General features: G+C 41.3%; 1 pseudogene; it reads right to left on the reverse strand.

Annotated features, from left to right (window-relative positions):
• Positions 1–16,928: 16,928 nt before the first annotated feature.
• On the reverse strand, positions 16,929–18,896 carry LOC125004474 (annotated as a pseudogene).
• Positions 18,897–20,278: the final 1,382 nt, after the last annotated feature.

The following is a 20,278-nucleotide window of genomic DNA, read 5'->3' on the forward strand; positions in this document are numbered from 1 at the left end:
CATCCTCCTGACAGCCTCTGGGCAAAAATGTCCTCAAAGAACTGTCCCTTGTCCTTCAGGTGGAGGTGGACCACAGAATCATTTCCTGATGAGCTGTGTTGAGTCAGACATTTGTAAAGGTGTTGTTTCGTATTTCTAATATTACTAGTCTGTACATTCCTCATTGCATTGACTATTGCAAATGAGATTGCTTTATTTTCTCTTGGATGTTTTGTATTTAGAGTGGACAAATTTCTGCCTCAGTGTGTGTGTGACGTGTTAAGAGTAATAAGTTAAAAGTATAAATAAGTCGGGACAGTTAAAAATGTTGGTAACACTTTCTATGAAGGTTGTATTTATAATGCTCTATGAATGCACTCATAATGTTTTATAAGGTGTCTATAAAGCATTATAATGGTCATTATTACCATCTATACATATTCACAAGTCGTCATAACCAACTTCATGATGCATTATGACAACTGGTTACGAATGATTATAATTGTAATCTGAATAGTGCATTATAAATATGTCAATATCTGCCTAGTCACTTGTTAGTTTTATAATGCATCATAACTACTTTGCTTTGCTAAATGTGTATAGTGATGCATAATGACTTTTGACTTCGCCTACAGTGCTTTATGTCTGTAGTTATAAGTATATGTAATAAAGTTATAATAATGAATACATCTCCCTACAGCACACTATTATAAACAGCCATGCAATATCATAAGTGCTATTTGTCAGCGCTAAGTAAAGTGACAAGAATATGACACTATTATTGACAGATATAAGTTACTATGAGTAATTAAAAGGTGCAATGAACTAAGTCCTGAGTCTGGCATCTTTACCCCATATGCACAGTGTTAATATCATAGGTGTTATTTGTCAGCTTTAGGTAAATTAGAGCAAATGAAATGCCTGGACAGTAAAGACAAAAGAAATGCATTTAGTTCAATTTATTTTCATTTAAACCAACACACATAATCAGAATGATTATCAACGCTCTGAGCACATTACACAAACACATGAAACAGGCCACAAATGTGGCACGGCGTGGTCCTAGAGATGTGGCTCTTAAAAGTGCCTTTGGGTTGGTGAGGTGATTCAGGGTCGGAGGTCAGGAGATGGTTTGACAGCAACTACAAGAAGAACAGAGGCAAATCTTTAGTGCTCTAGCTGGGTTTGTTTTTTATGCAGAAAGGTTTGATTGAAGACAAATAAACAGATCACGTTTTTTTTGTTTAAAGCAGCCTAATGAAACATTATGTTACCGCATATCGTGCAGGCAGCGCAGATTACTACACTAGCAGGACAGAAAGACGACCTACCTGTCCTGGAGAGGACTCAGCGGAGAAAGGAAAGAAAAGCCGCTTTACGACTAGTACATACAGTCAATGCTTTACGACAGTGGGAGGAGCTGGGGACGGAGGTGGGTGGGGTCAGAGGTCAGGGGTCATGGACTAAGGAATGACATTTCTACAATAATAATAATATTAATAAAAAACGATATCAAAATAATATCTGACGGCATTCAATAAATGCGGACATTTCTAGCGACCCTTTATAAAGAAGCGATGTCACGGTGGATGTGAAACTGTCACGAAAATTAATCTATTGTTTGGTGCCTGCCGATTTTTCTCAAATTTTCATGCCGCTCGAAACGAATTTCAAACTGATGTATTTCAATTGGAAGTTATTTCGTGCTATGAGGACGACTGTCAATGGGACACTGCGCAATAAAGAGGTTTGATTTTATTTCATTTAGACTGGATTTGTAATGGTCTTATTTCGGTTTTTATATAACGTCAATTTTGCTGCAGGATTCGGCACTTTGAGATTCGAAAAAAAATTAATGGTTATTTGTTATATCGGTCTCTTATACAGGATCGCTAGAAATGTCCGCCTTTATTGAATGCCGTCAGATATTATTTTAATATCGTTTTTATTAATATTATTATTATTGTAGAAGTGTCATTCCTTAGTCCATGACCCCTGACCTCTGACCCCACCCACCCACCTCCGTCCCCAGCTCCTCCCACTGTCGTAAAGCATTGACTGTATGTACTAGTCGTAAAGCGGCTTTTCTTTCCTTTCTCCTCTGAGTCCTCTTCAGGACTGGTATGTTGTCTCTCTGTCCTGCTAATGTTTTGTGAGCATGAAGCACATCGTTTATATATTAAAGCAATAATTTCGAATGGTTTCAATCATTAAACGCAAGAATATGAAAACGATCTAATTTGTGAATTAAAACTAGCCGTGTCTGGTAACTTTCGTGTAGCTAGCTTAAGCCACCTACGGGTAATCTGCGCTGCCTGCACGATATGCGGTAACATAATATCTCATTAGGCTGCTTTAAACAAAAAAACGTGATCTGCTTATGTGTTTTCATTCAAACCTTTCTGCATAAAAACAAACCAAGCTAGAGCACTAAAGATTTGCCTCTGTTCTTCTTGTAGTTGCTGTCAAACCATCTCCTGACCTCTGACCCTTAATCACGTCACCAACCCAAAGGCACTTTTAAGAGCCACATCTCTAGGACCACGCCGTGCCACATTTGTGGCCTGTTTCATGTGTTTGTGTAATGTGCTCAGAGCGTTGATAATCATTCCGATTATGTGTGTTGGTTTAAATGAAAATAAAGTGAACTAAATGCATTCCTTTTGTCTTTACTGTCCAGGCTCTCATTTCATTGTGCCTCATATTTGTTTATAATAGTCTTATATCCACAACACCTCATTTGCACTAATTTACCTAAAGCTGACAAATAACACCTATGATATTAACATTGTGCATATGGGGTAAAGATGCCAGACTCAGGACTTAGTTCATTGCACCTTTTAATTACTCATAGTAACTTATATCTGTTAATAATAGTGTCATATTCTTGTCACTTTACTTAGAGCTGACAAATAGCACTTATGATATTGCATAGCTGTTTATAAGTGTGTGCTGTAGGGAGATGTATAGAATTATTATAACTTTATTACATATACTTATAACTACAGATATAAAGCACTATAGGCGAAGTCAAAAGTCATTATGCATCACTATGCACATTTAGCAAAGCAAAGTAGTTATGATGCATTATAAAACTAACAAGTGACTAGGCAGATATTGACATATTTATAATGCACTATTCAGATTAAAATTATAATCATTCATAACCAGTTGTCATAATGCATCATGAAGTTGGTTATGACGACTTGTGAATATGTATAGATGGTAATAATGACCATTATAATGCTTTATAGACACCTTATAAAACATTATGAGTGTATTCATAGGGCATTATAAATACAACCTTCATAGAAAGTGTTACCAAAATGGTAATCTGATTAGCTGGAAATATTTGATAAAAAAATTTTACTTAGAAAAAGAAGTTGGAGAGTAAAAGGTTCAATCCATTTTAGATCTGTAATCGACTTTGATGGCTTTATAATCTGGGCTCTATTACTGCCGCCTGACCCCCACTCAAGGGAGAAAAACGCAGTAACTTCCTCACTGCGGATAAAGACCTGATGAGGAAAGACCGTAAATCTCTTGTGGTTATTTCTTCTTGGTCAGGGCTGGATCATTTGGAGGCACCGCTGGGATGGTTGGCTTGAGGTTTATCCCTACACTGTGAGTGGAACCCTTGTGTTAATCATCCCTCAAAACTACCCGGCAGCAGAGGAAGCTCCGCAGCAAGGTGTATGGTCATGGGACAGTTGCTGGCGACTCGCATCCTGAAGTGCGCAGAACAACCACTAGGGAGAGCAGCAAACATCAGATAAGTCAGACTGACTTCCCCCTCTTCATTTTTTGTTGACACGCTTTCACTGCTAGATAAGATGGAGTCTGAATTGGAAAAGCTTCAGCTGGAAGTTCAAGGAAAATTATATGGCCTGGCCTCTCTGGACCAGTCAAAGAACATGTCATTAATAAAACCCGTACACAGCTCATTTCTCATATTGTAAAACATATTGAAAGGGAAGAACTAGCCAGGTTGGAGGATGAGGGTATGTCAGACCTACTCAGTGTAAAAGACATGCTAGAGAAGATGCAAATGGCCCAGGAAGTACAGGAAAGTGAGATTCAGAACCAATCACAACAGGAAAATCTCCATAAAGAGATGGAAGCACTTAGGCTTTCATCACAGGGAAGGGAGAAAGCAATGCAGGATTTAATTTAATTTAACCAAAATCTGATGCCCCCTGTGCAACCTAGCACCCCTTTAAAGACTCTGGTTGCGATGCCCCATGATAGTTCAGTATGGTGTAAAGACTTTAAGATCCCTGGCCAGGTCCAAGGTGAGCCAGGTCCAAGGGATAAGTTAACATTTTCTAGTTTGGCCAGACAGAGAGTGGGCTTAGCAGAGGCTACCCAGATCTAGATATTATTGATGCTGTGATTTGATATATCCCACCAGGTTTGCAACTGCGCAGTTATCTTGAGGAGAAGGAAAAACTTACACTCCCTGCCCTTCGTAAAATATTCAGGTATCACTACCAAGAGTGGGGCACTACAGATTTATACAAACAGCTAACAACTGTGCAGAATAGCGAAGAATCTCCCAAAAGAAGGTGAGTCAGGCTTAAAATATGATCCAGCCCTAGTTCAGAGTGTGTTCATGCACACTGTTTTAACTGGGCTTCAAAATGACAATATTAAAAGTGATTTGCAGCCCTGTCTCCTATAAACCAACACCTCAGATGAGCTCTTATTGGAGAAACTCAATATTGCATGTGCCAATGAGAAGGAAAGACAGGAAGATAAAAAGAGACAGAGTTCCAGCAGAGATTTGCCCCTCAGCATCACTACCCAGCACCCAGTCCACAACGCCGGTATTTTGCTTGTACTCAGGCAGGTGAAGGGTATTGCCAACATTGTTTTAGGTGTGGAAGTTCTGACCATTTCAAGGCAGGTTGTAGGGCAGAGAGGGTAGTTAAACCAACTAATCAGGGCCCTTTAAACTAGGTAGGGTTGCTCTCGTGGGACAAGGGGCACCCCAGAATGTAACAATGTCCCAGTCTGGTGCAGCATGTGGACAAGGAAAGGGAAGACAGGGGTTAAAGTGCTGTTCAGTTTGCAAGACTATTTTGTATTGTTCTAAGCAGTGCCAGGGAGCTCATTGGCCTGTCCATAAAAGAGACCGTAAACCATATGAATGTCCAAGTGTTAGGAAACAGGTGACGCAGCCACATGAGAAGAGTGCACGGGAATACTGCAAAGGGGAAAACAAAGTCAGTGAGACAGTTAGTGGGGAAAAAGTGTCTGATTAAATGTTTTATGCATAGACAGAGAACAGAAGCTCTTTGGGACACAGGCTTGCAGGTTTGTGCTATAGATGTGAGGTGGAAAGAGAGCTACTTACCCTGTACAGCTGAGGGACATAACAGAATTGCTAGATCCACTCCAACTCTTACAGCTTGAAGCAGCTAATGGGACAGGTATGCCTTATGTTGGCTGACTGGAAGTGCAAAGGTAGGTTGTCAGTCAAATGCTGAGGGAGGAGTCAGAGTCTTTTTCTAGGTCTGATGACGACATCGACTGCGTGCCCAGTTTGCAAATGAACATTTTATTAAAAGATAATGAGCCACCACCTCTCTGTGCCAAAGACTTTGTATAAGGAAATGAAAGACTACTTAAAGGACTTGATTGCACAAGGATGGGTTGAAAAGTCCACTTCATCCTACTCTTCCCCAGTTGTTGGTGTAAGAAAAAAAGATGGAACCCTACGGTTGTGTATTGATTACAGAGAATTCAACAGAAAGACACATCCAGATTGTCATCCCATACCCAGAGTACAGGATATTATGGATAATCTGGGGGGGAACACTTGCTGCTTGACTAGGGTAAGGCATACCACCAGGGCAAGGACAGCAGACACCTAACAGTATTCGTGACCCCCTTGGGGCTTCATGAGTGGATGGATACGTAGAAGGATTAAGGGATGAAATGTGTGTGCCTAACGTCAGCAGGACGTTCGAAGACCATGTTAACCACATCAGACTAGTGCTACAGCGACTTAGAGACCATGGGATAAAACTGAATAAATGTGACCAGTTCAAAGCCAAAGTGCGAGATCTGGGATGGGTCGTGTCTGCTGAGGGAAATCGAATGGACCTTGCAGATATGGCTGCAGTACAGTCATTGAAGAACCGACAGCCAAAAAGCATGGGTGAGTTAAGAGCAATTTTGGGACTATTAAGCTATTATCAGCAGTACATTAAGGATTTTTCACGTATTGCCAGCCCCTTACATGACCTGCTCAAGGCCCCTTCGGAGACAGGAAGCTTTGTGTTATCGCCTGTGGCTCCGGGATTTTAGCTGGAATTTAATTGGAATTTCTTGCACTCAAATGGGCAATCACAGAAAAGTTTAGAGATTATTTGTATTATGCGCCATCTTTCACAGTTTATAGTGACAATATTCCACTTACCTATGTGCTGTCCACTGCCAAACTAAATCCAACAGGGTGCCGATGGGTCGCAGAACTAGTCGATTTCCGCTTTAGCATCAAGTACCGCCCTGGCAAGGAAAACATAGACGCACATAGCTTTTCCAGAATGCCTGTAAATATAGACGCTTTCATAAAGGCATGCTCGGAGGAGATGCCCTACGATGTGATTGGAGCAGCCACACAAGCAGTGGAAAATCAGAATGAGGCAAATGTTTCGTGATCCATGGGAGTGTCAGTGACACCTCAGCCAACACACCCATCATCCCGCTGACAACAGAACAGATCAGACATGATCAGAGGACTGATCCAAATATGGGGGCAATCATTCAGCACAAACTGACAGGACAGAGACCAACAGGCCCACAACTAAAATAGCATGTTTGTTAAGGGAGGGGGATAAACTGGAACTTGAGGAAAATGGAGTCTCGTACAGCACAACAACAACCAGGAAACAATTGGTGCTCCCAGAAAAGCACATACACACAGTGTTAAAGGAGCTTCATGATGGAATGGGTCACCAAGGTGTGGACTGGACCACCTCACTAGAAACAGGTTTTATTGGCCCCGTATGCAGAGAGAGATAGAGGATTGTGTTGTGAGAAAATGTGTGTGTCCCAAACAGAAGGAGCCACAGGATGAGCAGAGTGCCAATAACAAACATTGTCACCACTCAATCCTTTGAGCAGGTCTCCATTGATTTCCTGCATCTCGATAAATGCTCAGGTGGCTATGAGTATATTCTTGTTGTCATTGACCATGCCATATGCTACAACTTCTAAATCAGGCAAAACAGCTGCAGATAAAATCTTTAATGATCATGCTTTGAGATATGGATTCCCCTCAAGAATACTACTAGATCAGGGCGGGGAAGTACTGTGGAGTCGCAGGGTCCAGAACCAACCCCCTACTACTCCAAGGGGATGGACAGGTTGAGCAGTTCAACCGGACTTTGCTCCAAATGCTCAGAACATCCACAGATAGACAAAAGAGTAATTAAAAAGACTCATTTCACAAACTGATTTACGCATACAACTGCACCCGCAACGAAGTAACCGGCTTTTCACCATTTTTCTTGTTGTTTGGACACTCTCCACAACTGCCAGTGGACATGTTGTTTGGTCTGAACCCAGAGCAGGGCGACTGTAATCACCATGGCTACGTGGAGAAATGGAAAAAGGGCATGGGAGAGGCATATAAAATTGTGAGGGTAAATGCCCATGGTTCTGTTGTGAGTTACCCTGTGGAAAATGTGCACTCACCTGCTCAAAGTGACTCAAACAGAGACGAATATCGGTGTCCTCAAAGACCACACTGGCATCCCAAAATGTTCACATATGATGGACTTGGCACACCCACATGTTACAAACTGAGTACTGTCCCCCACCATACAAACTTTAATGTGCCATGGACACATGCTTTGTATTCACATCACTTTCCTCAACACTATTGACGCATTTCAACTAGCACGGCACAGCACGGTTCGGGTCTGTTTCCATTACAACTGAGTACCATAGAGTACCTCCTTGACGTGGGCGGGGTCGTCCTAACGCGGCTGCGCGAAACTACCATGACGCCACTTCGCCACTTACACCGCACCAAGCCACGCACAAATCTGGAAGACCAGAACAACAACAACAACATCAGTAACACAACAATGGAGGACGTCTGGACCTCCTCGACCGACCATGGCGTGGATTTCTTCTGTGTAGTCATTCTCTCGTGTCGAAGCAGTGTTGTCGAAGAGCAGCGGGGTTTTAAAAAGTGGTGGGGTCGAGTCTTGTGTTTATTTACAGTCTGGTTGGTTGTCGCGCGCTTATGACGCTTCCGGTGACGACACTCATCGGCCAATCAGTGGAAGGCAGTCGGCTGACGTCACATTTTAGTATCACTTCGGCTCGCTTGGAATCAGGGCTGAAGTGATACCAAAATTACATGCTAGTGGAAACACGCAAATACCGTGCCGTGTCATACCGTGCTGGTGAAAACGCACCATATGTGTATTGAACTGAGTAAATGTATGTACAGTTCACTCTATATGGGTGGTGAACAATGCCAAAAAAGCGTTGAATAAGGTCAGCTGTGTCCAAGGTGTCCAAATCACACAACACACAAAAGGTAAAGAACGACAGAAACGCAAATTCCAGGTTTTGCTACCTAGACTAGAGGAAGAAGGATGACCACACCAGGCAGCGGGGCATCCAGGAGAAGTGGTTCCAGAACCTATCACACAGAGAACTCACGCAACCAGAGAATGAGATCCTGCCTGGCCAAAGGACTAAACTTCGCCATAACACCAGAACAGATTCCAGTGGTAGACCTCATCACTGCAACAGAGTCTGCCATCAAGAACAACAAACTGACAAACACAGAAGCCGAACAATAATAACATCAGCCCTCGCCAGTGCAAAAACACCATCATCGAACATCACCCCCCAGGAAAGGAAGGCGCTAGTATCACTGCAGAAAGACCAGGACATCACGATCCTGCCAGCTGACAAAGGGTAGATGCACAGTGGTGTTAAACACAGTGGACTACCACACAAAAATGGACAACCTCCTCAATGACAAGGACACGTATGAGACACTGAGACGTGACCCAACCAACATCTACAAAACCAGAATAATAAACTACCTACAACAGCTGGAAAAGGAGAAGGCCATCGACAGACTCCTTTATTACCGTCTGTACCCAGGGGAAGCTACACCGTGTATTTATGGACTCCCCAAAATACACAAGGAGGGAGCCCCACTCAGACCCATTGTCAGTAGTATTAACTCTGTCACAACATAACATCCATCCTGTCCCCATTAGTAGGCAACACCCCACACCACATCGAAAACTCCAGGGACTTTGTGAACAAAGTCAAGGACGTCACACTGGACCCAGAAGAAACCATCGTGTCCTATGATGTCACCTCACTGTTCACTTGTATCCCCACGAGAGAAGCCACGGATGTAGTAAGGAAAAGACTACAAAAGGATGACACCTTGGCCTCAAGAACCAACCTCACCCCAGAACAAGTCTGTGTGTTACTCGACCTGTGCCTGACCACCACCTACTTTCAGTTCAATGGAGGTTTCTACAGGCAAAAACACGGCTGTGCAATGGGGTCCCCAGTGTCACCGATCGTGGCCAATCTCTACATGGAGGAAGTAGAGACCAAAGCTCTGGACACCTTTGCAGGTTCCACTCCCACCCACTGGTACAGATATGTGGACGACACCTGGGTTAAAATCAAGACAGAGGAGGTGGAATCTTTCACTAAACACATCAATGCAGTGGACAGAAACATCAAGTTCACCAGGAAGGACATCAGCGGGGACTGTCTGGCCTTTTTGGACTGTTTGGTGCGTGTTGAAGAAGATCGAAGCCTCAACATAGAAGTATATAGGAAACCCACACACACAGATCAACACTTGTTATTTTACTCACACCACCCTCTGGAACACAAACTAGGAGTCATCAGAACCCTCCAGCACCGAGCACAGACTGTCCCCACTAGACAGGAGGGCAAGGACAAGGAGGGAACACACATTAAACAAACTCTCAAGACATGTGGATATCCCAACTGGGCCTTTGTCAAAGGCTCAAAAAGATATCCCAGGAAGGACAGGGAAGAGGAGCACAACAAAAGGAAGAACATCACCATCCCCTACATAGCTGTTGTATCAGAGAAACTGAGGAGAATTTTTGGTAAACACCGCATCCCAGTTTATTTCAAACCTGGAAACACACTAAGACAGAAACTGGTCCACCCCAAAGACAAAACACCTAGACAGAAACAGAGTAATGTAGTGTACGCTGTTCAGTGTAGCGAGGAATGTACAGACTTTTACATTAGGGAAACAAAACAACCCATCCACAAGCGCATGGCCCAACACAGGAGAGCCAGCTCATCAGGAAACGACTCAGCAGTCCACCTCCACCTGAAGGACAAAGGACACTCCTTTGAGGATACCAACGTCAAAGTCCTGGCCAGAGAGGACAGATGGTTTGAGAGAGGAGTTAAGGAAGCCATCTATGTCAAAGTAGAGAAACATTCTCTAAACAGAGGAGGTGGACTGAGATTTAATTTACCAACTATTTATAATTCAGTTTTGACTTCTGTCCCCAAGGAGTTTCAACAACATTCACACACTGAGCCTCCAGGCTCCCATGGACAATAGCCTCGTTAGAGCTCTATTCATAGGATAAGTTAGCCTAGGCACACAGTTCCCCCTCCATTCAAGGACAGGTAAGTACCAGCCATTATGGTAATTAGTGACCCCAGTTTCTGGTCAAGCAAGTTTCTGGTGGGTGGTACCCACAGAGTTTATTCCTATTTAAACCTCAATTTCCCACTAGTTTATCAGAACTGAAGAAGCTACTCGGATGAGGTGGCGAAATGTCTTCAAGAAATTGTCCAGCTGACCTTATTCAACGCTTTTTTGGATTACCATGACCTGGATGACTGAGAACCTTCACAGACGTGGTGAACAATGGTCAATCAAGACTGTGACAACATGGACACTGGAAAAAGTTCCTGAAGACAATGGACATGTGTTCTTTGTTTTCTCAGGTGAAAATGTATATATATGTATGAAAAGACTTTACAGTCTGTAACCACATGATGTTTGAATGTCATGTACCTGTGAAGCGTTACAGATGGTGTTATGCTACCTGTCTTGTGATCATTTGATCTGTTGACCTTTTGCACCTGTTGCCAGGTTTAAATGTTGAGAGCAGGGGAGTATGTGATGTGTTAAGACTAATAAGATAAAAATATAAATAAGTTAAAAATATAAATAAGTTGGGACAGTTAAAAATGTTAATCTGATCAGCTGGAAATATTTGACAAAAATGTTAAAATGTTGCTTAAAAAAAGAAGTTGGAGAGTAAAAGGCTCAATCGACCTTGATGGCCTTACAATCTGGGCTCTATTACTTCAGCCTGACCCCCACTCAACGGAGAAAAACGTTGTAACTTCCTCACTGCAGATAAAGACCTGATGAGGAAAGACCATAAATCTCTTGTGGTTATTTCTTCTTGGTCAGGCCTGCAACTACCATTGTTGGCATTGCTAGGTAAGCTAGCACAGGCCTCAGTGTCAGGACAATCCATGACCTCTATTTCCATCCTGAGTGTAACTCTGAACATAACTTTATGAGGTACCAAGAAGAAGTGGCCTAAAATTGTGTAATGTGATAATGTGTTGACAAGTGCCTGAATCAGCACTTCATGTTCGAATAGTCTAAATACATGTTTACATTTGCTTACCACCTAAGGGCAAGGAGTCACATATGTTAAGTTCATAGATCTTGATTTCTTCATGAAAATGAAAATTTTTCAATTTAGTCTTTCCTAACCTGGCCACAGCCACATTAAAATCAATTCATTTGCTCCCAGTTTGTTTCTGGATTCTTGTTTTTGTTTTCTTTTTAAAAATGTATTCATTTTTAAACGTGTTCATGACCTTGCCCCACACTATCTGTCCGACCTGCTCCAGCCATCTCACGCTGTCTCAGGTTGGCAGATCAGTCATTGGTGGTTGCCACTAAGACAAAGGGGAAGTGAATATACACTAGGCAGGCTGACCCATTTCTTCTTTTTAAATCCTCTCTTAAAGACATTTTTTTTCTTTTTCCTTTTTAATCAGTTTGAGATGTGATTCTTTGTGTTCAATTCAGATGAATCTAAGGCAATAATCTTGAAAAGTTGAACTTTTCAATCCCAGGTAAGCCAACCATGGATAAATTCCTGTTATGTATGCATGATGCAATTTCGTTTTCTCTGTAGCAGTTCTTTCATTTCACAAATGCAACACGCTATATACCTAGAATAGAGGTGAAAACGATATATGCAGTGTTATCTTCATTTTAGATGCCAAAGGGGTTTTGTGGCTCCCAGTGTTTTCTTTTCTGTGGGAAACAGGTCCAAATGACTCTTTGAGTGTTGAGGGTTGCCGACCCCTGGCATATAATCACCTGATTATTGAAATAGATTCATTAAATGAGCTGAGATAACATCTGCAACAACTTCAAATTTGATGTTTTCTTGTCTTTTTACATCAGTTACCCTCACTTTCTTTTCCTGTCTCAAATGCCTCACCCTTTTTCTTTTCACTCCCTTTCTCCTCCTCTCCCTCCTCTACCCTACTACAGTCAGTTCGTTCACATGCTCAAAATTCGACTTTCTTCTACCGTCTATGTTTACCTTCTTCTTCCGCGACTGGTTTTCTTCAGCGGCTGTGAAGCATGCGCATATGCCTGGTCTAATTTAAATCTGATTAAAGCATACATATGCTGGGGAAAATTGATTTCCAATTGTATTATTTGGGTGTCTTAGTCGGATAAGAAAATTCCCATACTAGTTGGAGTAATGCCTTTACATGCGCTTAAGTTGTCCAGTTGTCCAGCCTGATTAGCACTGCTGCCACCTACCGGAGGCTTGTTTACAACAGGTACGTATCTGGCCAGCAACAGGCCCTATGGCTTCTGATTGACAGCGTCTTTAGATGTTCCCAAACCACCACCAATGGGGCAAGAAATCATATTGGGTAACTTCTGCACACATTTTAAATTGCGTCCCTGTGCCACATAGTCACCTTTGTGATTTTCACCCAGCCAGTCATTGGAGATCAAGGAAACATTCTTCAGGTCAAAACAATGTCAAATGGGGTCTGCAAGGTCCAACATGCATGAATCCTGAGTGTAACTCTGAACATAACTTTATTAGGTACCAAGAAGAAGTGGCCCAAAATTGTCTAATGTGATAATGTGTTAACAAGTGCCTGAATCAGCACTTCATGTTTGAATAGTCTAAATACATTTGTTTACCACCTAAGGGCAAGGAGTCAAATATGATAAGTTCATAGATCTTGCTTTCTTTATTTAGTATTTCCTAACCTGGCCACAGCCACATTAAAATCAATTCACTGGCTCCCAGTTTGTTTCTGGATTCTTTTTTTCCTCTCTCTTTCTCTTTTTTAAAATGTATTAATTTTTAAACGTGTTCATGACCTTGCCCCACACTATCTGTCCGACCAGCTCCAGCCATCTCACGCTGTCTCAGGTCGGCAGATCAGTCATTGTTGGTTGCCACTAAGACAAAGAGGTAGTGAATATACACTAGGCAGGCTGACCCACTTCTTCTTTTTAAATCCTCTCTTAAAGATTTTTTTTTCTCTTTCCCTTTTTAATCAGTTTGAGATGCTGATTGTTATTGTTTAATTATTTCACAAGTTTAATTTTGTTTCTAAATATTTTATGTGTTTATCTATTCTCATGTCTGTGTACAGCACTTTGGCCAACTGTGTTGTTTTATAAATAAAGACTGATTGATGTCCCACAGTCTGTACATGATTCACTGGTGTACATTTTCTTCATGTGAGTGTAACGGGCGTGCATTTTCCTTAGTGGTTTTATATTAGTTTGGATGCACGTCCATTAACCCTTATAAATTCTGCATTGTGTTCTTTGTTGTGTCGGATGAAGAAAGGATTCGGACCACGACCAGCTTCTGGTTGCACTTTTACTGAAGGCAGGACGGTGGATTTGTCTGTACAAATCAACAGAAAAACACATAAGACGCTGCAACATGCAGTCTCCTCCACACAGCACACAGGTCTCAAGCTCCTGTTAGTAGATAAGAAAACCCTGTAGACTAGCATGTGGAAACATGTCTACTTGTAAAAAGTCTGTTTACAAAGTTCATATTCGACTGACACATTAACTGCATGTTTACGGCCTAAAATCTAACATTTATACATGCATTAAACAAGTTTATATTGTCCAAAAACCGAAATAAATGTTCAAAAATGAGGAGCAAAATAATACATCACCTCCTCTCAGCTAGCCTGGCGCGAACTCAGAGAAACACCGTAATGACGGCCCAAGGCCTGCGACCTCTTAAAGTGACAGTACAGGTAGTATTAACATTTTGGTCTGAATACAACATTCAGGCATAGATATGGGCAATAAAACACATCTAAAACATATAGAAAACAATACTGATCAGGATTTGGTGACATTTTAAATGTTAACATAAATATATAATTTCAACCTGGTTACATGACTTTGCCTGAATTTTTGTTGAGGTGATTCCTATGAATGTGTACAGACATTAACAATAGGTCTCTGACTCACTGCTAGTAATCGTGTCACACCAGGGTCCCAGGCCCTTGAGCATAGACGCGCTGCTGCAAAGGAAGGAAAAACTGGAGAAATGAAAGACTACAACAGTAAAACATGGTAAATAATTTCAGAGGTAAATAAATTAGTTAAAGCACCCTTTATCCAGTAAAAACAGGTTATAAAAGGAAATAACTAAACACTTAGATTTAAAATATTTCCAAACCGTGGAATAAAGTTGTTTTATATAAAATGAAACATATACAACAATAATAGCATAAATAAAAATCAAATGTGAAAAAACAGAATGAAGAAGAATTGAAATCATGTAAAAGCCTGATCAAAATGGTAAGTCCTGATCATCAATGTCATTGGCATCAACAGTCTCTGTGGCCCTGAGATTCTCCAGCAGACTGTTCTGCAGTCAGGGGCCATAATAACTCCTTTGTGTTCAACTTAGGTGAATCTAAGGCAATAATCATTTTTGGCAGTAGATGTCAGTAAAAGCTTTGAAATGGGAAGTGCTACAATCCTTCAGTGTGAGGTGCTGCTGTCATCACAACAGTCAGGATGAGAGTCGGGAAACCAGGTGGCTACAAGTCTCTCAACTGCATCAGAGGTGCTGATTTTTGGATGCTTCAGTCCTCCTGGTAGTGGTGGAAGGAGATAGAACAGTAACAACAGGGAGGCCATCTCTTGATCAGAGGCTATGGACAAAGAGTCACAAGACGAAATTAACTGCAAATACTTCAAAATGTATTCCTTTGCCAAAACACAACAAGTTTCAATGAAAACGAGAAAGAAAAAGATTCTTTTCAGTGACCAAACATGGCATTGGTGTGTCAATGAAACACCACACCACACCAGTGAAAGACTGTGGTTGTTGGTTCCAGCCAAAACTAGTTTTGACAGAGTTACAAAGATAAAGCTTTGTTTTACAACACTTCAAGCATGCATGGGACTTGGTAAATTGCAATGGATAATGCAGGAAACCGTTTGTCGGCATGTTAATGTTTAATTGTGAGCTAGCCTTACAATCCCACCAGTGACAACAAAGCATAGAAAAGTAGTCTATATATTCTCCGTAGATATTTCATTTATACACCACGTTTCATTTAATATCATTCTACCCGTAAGTTTGACTTGCACTTACCGTCTGTGTTAAACTCTCCTTACAACACATCATTGATCAGTGGTGAAACCAGCAGAAGCAAGAATGGTGTTGTTTCCTTTTTCCAATATTACTAGTCTGTACATTCCTTAACGCACTGACTTTTGTAAATGAGATTGCTTTGTTTTCTCTTGGGTGTTTTGTATTTAGTGTGTGTGTGCTACCAGGTTTGTAGTGAAAAGGAAGTGGTTCTCCGGCCTCATACACCATGATAGGGTTTGTGTTGTATTTCTCCTCCTCTCGGTCCAATCTGGTATAATTTTTCTTGTGCTTTTCACAAAAGGTCAGTTTGGATATCCACATGTTATAAGTGTTTGTCTGGTGTGGTTTTGTTCCTTCTCCTTACCTTTTGTCCTCGTAGGTACACTCTGCTTTGATGCTGTAAGGTTTTGATGATGCCCAAGTTTGTGTGCAAGAAGATGGTGAGAATCAACTAATAGAAACTGGTCTGTGTGTGTCCTTTATCTTTTATAAACATGTTGCACAAGTGTAACTCAAACTATTTCCACTGATGTCTCTACACTTGTCAATCTATTAGTGTGTTTTTTAATTGGAAGAAGAATGGCAATTGGCGTTCATTAAATTTAACAGTTAAACTGTGAGACTGGAGACTGGTCTCTTCACTGGGAGCATTTTTATTTGCTCAGTATTTCATATGGTCTGTTCTTGACACGGTTTCTCCATTCCCCCTTTAACCACAGTCTTTTATTGAAATGACTTTCGCTTCCTTTATTTTAGGTTTTGTTGTCAGTTAGTTCCTCCCACTCATTTTATGACTCTTGTTGTGAATTTCTTTAGATGTCGGTTATAATACAATTGTTCATTGTTACATACAAATGACTATTTTTCGTCCATTTTTTCTAAACTTTATTTCTAAAAAGATATCTTATCCCTGTAGGGCACTTTGTTTAGGAGATACACTTGAGAAAACTAAATGTATTTAATCCATTCAGATGCTCGACTGCAGTGGCTTCAAAGGTTGGATCATCAGCTTTTCTACTTGTGAATATTTATATACATGTTACACCTAGACCACAAAATTACACACACACACATACACACACACACACACACACACACACACACACACACACACACACACCCACAAATGAGACAAACACATGTATTGTCTTTGCTGATGCTTTATTGTCATATGTTGTAAAAATAGAAGAAGGAAGCATAAAACAGTGGATTAGAATTTTAGGTTCCACCAAATGAACATTTTGGGGAACCTAATTATATTTGCAGAAACAGGTCAGAGAAAGAATGCTATGAACTACAAGTAAATATTTACTGTTAAATCAAATCCTTATTCACCTCATCTGACATCAACAGCTGTCTCAACCTGACTCACTGATTGATTTGGCAGATGAAGTGCCAGTACCTCCAGCAAGGACCCCATTTCTGGTGTAGAAGACCTTGGCCAAGAGTGCGTTCATGGGAGAGGGAGCATAATCCTGACACTGGTCACCACTAAGACTTGGTGCACACTCCACTATGTAGGAGAAGAAGAAGGTACCATGATTTAACATGCAGCTATCTGTCTCCTTCCCACTATACAGATCAAATGAACACTCACCAAGCAGGTCACTGTTCCAGTAAGTGTCCTCATCATAAACATGAAAACTGAGTTTGTTTTTCATGTCAATAGTAACTGGTCCAAACTGAAACTTCTCATGCCATTTAGGATTATCATTATTCGAGATAATAGCAGTACGCTTTATCTGGTCACCATATTTAACCTCCACTGAACCATCTGTCTGACTCCACATGTCACCATACAAACCCTGTGCATAAAGTTTGAATACCGTTAATGCAGACCTTTCTTAGCAGGACAGCAGTTTGACTTCACAGTCTGGCTACTAGTACAGACACAAGCACAAGGATCTCTTTTGTCAGACCTGTGACCAATCTTACAACTTTCTGAACATTTTTTCAACACTGCATTCTTCTTGATGTACTTCTCCACCTCTTGCTTCAGTCCAGACCTGGCAGGATGATTACTTGGTAGTATGGTGTGGAGAGGCTTTAAGTTATATCGAACAACATCAGGAATGGATTTCAGAGACTTAATCCAGTTGTTATAGACTGAGGGGTCTGATTGTCCCTGAAAGAGGACATCGGTCCCATCAATGTGTCCACCTATCACCTGTGTGCTCCGCTCATTAAATGTGTTGCTGAAATTTTGGTCATGGCCTAACTTTTTCTTATCTTGCTGACAGTGTTTGGTCATGGCCTTAATGCTGGCAGTGCTGGCAAAGCTAGCGGAGGCTTCAACTTCAAGACAATCCTTGACATCTGTATCTGACAGTCCATTGATGGTGGCTGCGCAGGTTTTCACAGAAGTGATGGCCTTGATTTCTCCTCCTAGAGACACTTGTGTGATATAATGTGTACTGTATGTGTCAATCAAATTGTGATACAATTGCACAGTTGCTCAGGAATAGGAGGGAAGGGACTTCACAGCTGATTCAAACTCATGGCTCAATGGAGGATTTGTTGCCAGTCTGTAGCTGAGGAGCACAGAGAGTTATTAAATAAGTTACCATTCATCACAGGTAATTTATTTTAGGTAAAAATAGCTGCCATTGTGGGCAATTTTCCAGAGCAGATTCAAATAAAACATATCTGTCCATTTACTCACCCATAGTAGCTACAGTGGACTGAATGACGAAAGAAGGAGTAGTGGTCTTGTTTAGACTTTTTCATGGCAAACGTTGATTCTCTGGAGTGGGAACCTCCCAAACCACCTCCAACAGTGACAGAAGGATCTACAGAGATGTCAAGGCCAACTTTCCAGTCATTGGACACAGATGATGTGGAATCATTGACAAGGGTCTCAACAGAATCATAGGCTGTGCTGGAGACTGTTAAACTGCATTTGGGAAGGATTCTCCAATCCACCACAGCGACCGGGACCTTCTGTTTCTGTCTATTCATGTAGGTGTTTCTGTACAACCTACAAGTGCCGTTTCCCAGTTTCCACGATTCAGTGTCGATGACATAGGCGCCTTTCCTCTCCATTGTGACAATGTCGAAGCCTTCTCCACCGAGGTTGTAACCAGGGACAAAGGGAGCCTTTTCACACTCCAGTGGTGTACCAATGTAGCTAACAGTGGACGGAAGACACTGAGGGCTCCATGCCCAGTACAGAAAAATGAAAAGCCACAGCCTTGACATCTGTATGAAAGTGTAAGAGGTAGTAAGAGATGAACAAATGGCATCAAGAAAAGAAACAAAAGTTCTACACTGCCAGCATTTAACTACAATTTATCCATACGCTGAAGTAAATGATATTAAGTGAATTGATGACTTCAGGGTCTTACCTTGGCTGTCCACAGCACACTCTGTTCTTTAGATTTCGGTCTCTGATCTTTATTAGGTGGAGGTGGAGTCTTGATTGCCAAGGTGATCCTCGCAAATATTACACATCTACCTCAATTTGACCACATTCAACAACCACTGTAACACCCACAAAAAGTCTGTCATTTTTATTCCCTTCACACCAGTCTGTTAATTTACAGTGACACCAAAAGGAAACAAGGAGTACTATAAACATTCACAGTATTTTAAATATAGAATAAATATTAAAATGCATTATACTAGAACATTAACCCCAAATGTGTTCTGTATACTATTTGTAATAATTAAACATAATATAGTGTACACTAAACTGTACATCACTAAAGTTTGCCCAGGACACTGAATAAGCTAGAACCACCTCTGAGCAAAATTGTCCTCAAAGAAGTGTCCCTTGTCCTCCAGGTGGAGGTGGACCGTAGAATCATTTCCTGATGAGTGTCATACCGTGGTGAGGGTGTCTTGTCTTGGGTTTGTTTTGTCCTGTCATTTCCTGTTTTATTTTGAAAAGTAATTCCCTAAGTATTTCCACCTGTCCCCTATTTCCCTCTATGTGTTTAAGTAGTCTGTGTTCCCCTTGTCTTGTGCCAGAGTGTCATCGTCCTTGTCCTGCACCAGAGCCTTGTTCCATGTCCACAGCCATAGTAGTTGCCCAAGTAAGCCGTTTATACCTCTCGAAGAGTGATTTTTTGTTTGTTAATTCTTTCCATAGTTTAGATTCATAGTCCTTCGGTTTTCCTCCATTCGGAGCATTTTGTGTTTCTCGATTTGTTTCTTTTGATTAGAATTTTTTCCTCCTCCTGGAGAGTTTTTTGTTTCTCAGTGAGCTGTGTTGAGTCAGGCATTTGTAAAGCCGTTGTTTCTTTTTTCCAATATTACTCATCTATACATTTCTCAATGCACTGACTTCAGGGGTGGACTGGGACAAAAAGTCAGCCCTGCCATTTTCTGTCCAGACCAGCCCACTATCAGCGGACACCACATAGAAGTCCACAAATCTCGTGGCGTCTTCTCCCATGCGTACTTTAAAGGACAGTGACATTCCTTGATAGCAGTTAACAAATAAATCACGTAACTATGAACTCAAGGACTAAAATTGACAGCTATAGCAATCAATAAATCAATCAATCTTTATTCATTATAGTGTCAAATCACGACAGAAGTTATTTCATGACTAGGGGTGGGACGAGACTAACGGGGAGAACCTTTATGCT

This window comes from Mugil cephalus, chromosome 2, assembly GCF_022458985.1.
Source record: "Mugil cephalus isolate CIBA_MC_2020 chromosome 2, CIBA_Mcephalus_1.1, whole genome shotgun sequence".
Taxonomy (NCBI): Eukaryota; Metazoa; Chordata; class Actinopteri; order Mugiliformes; family Mugilidae; genus Mugil; species Mugil cephalus.